Consider the following 5,931-nt stretch of genomic DNA (forward strand, 5'->3'; position numbering starts at 1 on the left):
AGAAAAGTGGGTGAAGGGAGACGTCGACAGTGTAAGATATGACAAAATAATAATTTATAAATTATCAAGGGTTTATGAGGGAGGAGAGAGCGGGGAGGGAGGGGGGGAAACGAGGAACTGATGCCAGGGACTTACATGGAGAGCAAATGTTTTGAGAATGATGAGGGTAATGAATATACAAATGTGCTTTATACAACTGATGTGTGTATGAATTGTGATAAGAGTTGTACGAGCCCCCAATAAAATGATAAAAAAAAAGAAAGAACATTTCAAAATCTTGAAGTTCAATATGGCCAGTGACAGGGTAATATCCAGATGCTACAAGAAAGACCAGCTAATGCAACTGTTACTCAAGCGCACCCAAGATCCACTAAAGCCAAAGATGAAGAAATCTAGGACTCTTACCAATATCTGCACTCTGAAATTGATCAAAGAAGCAAGCAATATGCATTTATAATTACTGGTAATTGCAATATGAATGTTGGAAGAAGAAGGGCCAGTAATTAGAAAACATGACCTGGGTGGCAAAAATGAAGCTGGCAATTGCATGATAAAATTTTGCAAGACCAACAAACTATTCACTGCCAATACCTTTTTCCAAGACCATAAATCACAGGTATACATGAGGACCTCACCTGATGAAGGACACAGCAGTCACATCCTGAGAACTGTGTGCCAGCCTCCTTTCTTCCCTGTGCCTCATGCTGACACAGGTAAAGTATCATATCATGAAGTGGATGTCAAGAAACAACATGGAGCACCAAACCAAAAGGGCATTCCTCAAGCTACAGACCTAAAGACAAAATGTTAAACATTGCAGGAACCACCGAAGAAGACAGAAGGAATACAACGAATCATTGTCCAAAAATAATGGCTCGATATTCAGTCATTTCAGGCGGTAGCATATGATCAAGAACTGATGGCAAGGAAGCCAAGGAGAGGAAGTCAAGTTTTGAATTTAGAATTAGTGGATGCCTTAGAGTTTCCCCTTGGAACCTGACAGAGCCAGCCCTCTCTTCTTCCTGGACTTGGCTTCGTATCTGCACGCCACGCCCACATGCCCAGGTTCCATCCATACTGCTTGCAATCGCCAACCCTCAGGAGCATGGGTCTACTCTGGCTGGGCAGTTTGCTTTTGAGGATGGACTCTGGGAAGGAGCTGGTGCAGGTGCTGAAAGTGGACTTGGAACATTTGGGGATGCACAACAGAATGAAGCACCGCGAGGCCCTGGGCCATCCTCACTACTGCTCCTAGACCTGAGCCCATCGATGCACCCCCGTGTCGATCCATTCTGTCTAGGGCCTTCCTCTTTTTTCACTGCCCTCCTCTTTACCTTCTTCAGGGACTGGGCTTTCCTGAAAACATGCCCAAGGTATGTAAGTTGAAGTCTTGCAATTCTTGACTCTAAGGAGCCCTCTGGCCTGGCTTCTTCCCACACCAATCAATTTGGCCTTTTAGCAATGCATGGTACTTGCAGTCTTTTTCACCAGCACCGCCATCCAAGTGCATTGATTCTTCTTTGGCTTCTATGTGGAGCAAATCATCACAGTAGCTGGGTTATATGAAGAAGAATGCGGCATCAGGATTGGAGGAAGGCTTATTAACTGGCAATATACAGAGGACACACCTTGCTTGTTGAGAGTGGAGGATCTGAAACACTTGTTGATGAAGATCAAAGATTGCAACCTTCGGTAGGGATTACAACTCAATGTAAAGAAGACGCAAATCCCCCCAACTCGACCAGTAGGTAACATCGTGATAAATGGAGAAAAGGTTGAAGTTTTCAAGGATTTTTGTCTTGTTTGGATCCATAATCAATGCTCATAGAAGCAGCAGTGAAGGGATCAAAAGACATATTGCATTAGGTAAATCTGCTGCGCAAGAACTCTTTAGAGTATTAAAGAGCAAGGATGTTACTTTTAGGACTAAGGTGCCCCTGACCCAAGCCATGATGCTGTCCGTTGCCTCATATCCATGTGAAAGTTGGCCATTGTATAAGGAAGTCAGAAGAAGAGCCCTCTTTTCTGTATCATCAATCCAGAAGCGCAAATGGAAGCGTCTAAGACCCAAGGTCCTTTATAATAGTTACTGGGGCTTCAGTGTCTTTACAGGACTGGGACCTGAAAACACAGCCAGCAATTGGCTGATTCAATGAATATGCATGCCTGGTGCTATCATGCCCTGAAGTGAGCTGTCAGGTGTGGTTCCGTGAGCTCCCACCTCCTTTAGACACAGGGAAGTGTTGCTTTACGGTGTTAGAAATTTCCAGTGGCCATTTTCAGAAGCCAGAGATAAAAGGCCAAGCCAAGTTCTTTGTTTTTTGGGGACTTCTCATACTTTATTTTTAAGCCATGTGTTCTTTGGGGACTTCTCATACTTTATTTTTAAGCCATGTGAATGTGTAAACTAGTCACACATGTGATTGTGTAAACTATTCAAAAATATTAAATAGAATTTTTAACAGTGTTAATCCGGTGATGACGATTCCCACCAAGGAGTGAAAATCTAATCTTAATTCATTCACTCAGTAACCAGTAACAGATTCCTAATTTCTATACAATCAGAGTTCACAAGTGTTGGGCACTCACAGTGCACAAGGCCTCGTGCTAAGTACCTGTATGCATGATGTCTCATTTACCCTTACCTCTCTCATGTAGTGCTGGTGACTAGCTTACAGAAGAAGATGAGGAGGTCTAAAGAACATTGGGCCCCCCTATCCTGGGCCAGGCCCAATGCAAACACCTGCCCTGACCTGTAGAAGCTCCTGGTCTAGTCTAGTGAAGGAGAACAGAGGCCCGAAACAGCATTTACAGACAGGGTTTGAATCGGGAAGGGAGTGCTAGATTACAGGTGCCTGAGGATTAGGGACAAAGAGAACAGAGAGGCTTGAGGACAAGGCGAAACCTCTCCCACGACACCCAAGGACATGCTCTGTAAGCAGCTAGGGAACTCAGAGGCGCCTATGTGGGAGACAACCCCTCAGTCTTAGAACCAACAATGAACAAAGGCTGCCCGGTGCTCTCTGGGAACAGAGGAGATCTGACAAGAGCCCAGCCTGTTTGATCCGTGTAGACACCCCTCTGGACTTTGAAGCTTGAAGCTGTCTATCCCTGTAGCTGTCTACACAGATCAAATGAGCTGGAGGGCTGCCAGATCTTGACTTGACTTGGTGCTCATGCACCATCGCAGCCAACTCCCCAGCAAGCTACCCAAGCCGGCTGAGCAGAGGCAAAAATAGTCCTCACAGGCAGAGAGAGCCAGTTCCCAGAGGCGACATTAACTCTTCGCTGCCCGCTCAGGAACGCGAGGCGTTGACATCAGTTTGAAGGAGCTTCAGAGAAGGGAGCTCATGGCCCTCTCCAAAGTGACGTGGCCGCGTGGTTCTCTCTCCTTACAGCTCAAAACCCCCGTTGTATGCCAGGGCCCAAGTATGAACCACCATAAGAGCTGACAGGAAAGGGCTGGTTCAGCTCTCAAACAGGCAGCCGACCCTGAGGAACATCCCCAGGAGGGGTGCCCACGGTCAAGTACCGGGGCTGCTAACTGAAAGGGTGGAGGTGTGACTCTTCCAGATATGCTCAGAAGAAAGATCCCAAAGAGCAGGCACTGGGACCCCCATGAGACACAGTTCCACTCGGACACGCACGTGGTCGCCATGAGTCAGAATCCACGTGGTGGAAACGGGCTGGGTTTGTTCTTGGCCTCCTGAGGAACAGGGATGACCCCACCACACAGGTTTTTAGTCACAGGATTGTTCTGAGGAAATCTTAACTGAAGCCACCTCAGTACTCAAGGACTCTATCAACCGGCAGCAAGGGTCTCAGAAAACCCTGGTTGTAAAGACTGGTAGGATCAGGCAACAAACCAAGAAGCCAAGTGACACCATTTGAAAAGATTAAAAATCTCCATGAGTGCTAACATCTTACGTTCTGAGTTGTGGTTTCCATGGAAATAGACATCCATTCTAAGGGGAAAGAAGAGGTGGGGGGCGGGGGAAGCCGTGTAAGTGCTTTAAAATAATCCGTGTTTTGAAAGATTTCTTTTACTCCTGTCACAACATTAATAGTCAGAAATGTGAAATTTTGGGGTGGCAATTTCTTGTGTTTAAAAAAAAATGCACCAAATGGGTGGGATCTTTCTCTGCAAGTCTCGAGACTTCAAGATAAAGAAGCTTCTGCCCCTTGGTCTTGGTCCCTGCTCATTCCGGTGCCTGCCTGTCACTTTTCATCCGGGCTTCACCCCACCCTTTCCCAGCGTGTTCAGTGATTTCTGAGACGGGTCAGAAGGCTGACAGATGGAAACACCTGGCCGCCTCCTGGCCAAGTTTGATCTGAGAGCGAGAATCCGTTCAGGGCTCGGCATCTGAATGACTCCTGCTTCTGTTCGGATGCTCTGGGAAAAGGGCTTAGATTAGCTGAGGGAAGGCAACCCTCCCCGCCCAAGCGCAAATCTCAGGCAACAGTGCACTTGTTTGCTTTGTGGGGTTTGTGTGCTGTTTGTGCGATCATTTTAATGGACTCCAAACCAAACCTCCTGGGGCTGGATCGATTCTAACTCAGAGCGACCCTTTACGGCTGAGCAGAACTGCCCCGTAGGGTCTCCCAGACTGTAAGTCTTTCCTGAAGCAAACGGCCACGTCTTTCTCTCCCTTGAGACCAACATTGTAGTTGGCAGCCTAGCGCTTAACCCAACACACCACCAGGGCTCCTTTCACTGTCCCAGGAACCTACTAATTGCACTTTTTAAATCTCTGGTACATCTCTAGTATGAACTGGGCAAGAGGAGTCTTTTTCTCTTTTAAAATTACCTTGCTTCAGGAGAAACCTTGGCTTCTGGGTTTGGAGAGGTGGGGGCCATTAATTAATGAAATGAAGGTGTCCTTCTTCCAGGTCGGGATCCCAAACCAGGTGCCTGGGTGTAATGACCACCACCCGAGGACACAGCCCCTGGCTGGGAGCCAGCGGTCGTTTTTCTTTCTGCTGGGAAAGAGGAAGGGCAGTCATTCCAGGGGAGCCGAGGTCAGACCGGTTTCTTCTGTGTCTCTGCTGAGTTTCTGATCTATCCAGGCCAGGGGGAGCCGTGCCCTCGTGCTTCCTTTTGTTTTGATTCTTTAAGGGAGCCCAGCACGCCCGGGGAGCACGTGCTCCCAGAACAAAAGCAACACTTAACTGCAGTGTGTGTCGTGGAGAACTGCTAATGCGCTTCCTTCCCTATCTCCAGGCAGCCGCTCGGCAGAACAGATGGAGTCTGCACGGAAGCCGAGTGGCTTTGTATAGCCCAGAGATCAAATTCCACAGCTTCCCGCTGACATCGGCCCCCACCGCCCCCTCCCCCAACAGGTTTCTGGTCCCCAGTTCAGGGACCCCGCGATGGGAGCGAGAACACACAGCGAGGACCCGTGATTTGCTAGGGCTGAATGGGTTTAAGATGATGTCACAATACAGGTAATACGCTGGTGTCCAGAGTAGGGTATTGGGGACAGGGGGCTATAAAAGGGTCGTGGTGTGGCACTGTCCTGTCACAAGCACTAGGGCGTTTTAGGTAGTGGCGTAGCTGGGGGGTAGGGGGCAGAGGGTGGACGGCGGTCCAGGTTCAGCCCTTGGGGCAATGCAGGGTACTTGGATCCACAGAGGTGGGGTCCTGGCTGCCCCCGTCTGAGAGGTAGGGAGGGGCTCCACTACCCCACCCCCAGCCCCGCCCCTTTCCTAGGGCTAGGAGAGCTAGTTCGGGCCGGACCCCGGGCAACGCCCTCTTCCCCAGCCAGACCTTCGGCGCCCTTTGTTCACACCTGGGCAGCGCCCCCAGCAGCCCCCACCCCTCTCATTGTCCTCCAGCCCTCCATCCTGAACTACACTTCCCGAGGTGCTCCGGGGTCTCCAGGGGCGGGTCCCCACTTGGGTTGTGACGGGGCGGGGCCGGCACGTGCCGCC

This window comes from Echinops telfairi, unplaced genomic scaffold (assembly GCF_000313985.2).
Source record: "Echinops telfairi isolate 266 unplaced genomic scaffold, ASM31398v2 ScPeMD7_7457;HRSCAF=8495, whole genome shotgun sequence".
Taxonomy (NCBI): Eukaryota; Metazoa; Chordata; class Mammalia; order Afrosoricida; family Tenrecidae; genus Echinops; species Echinops telfairi.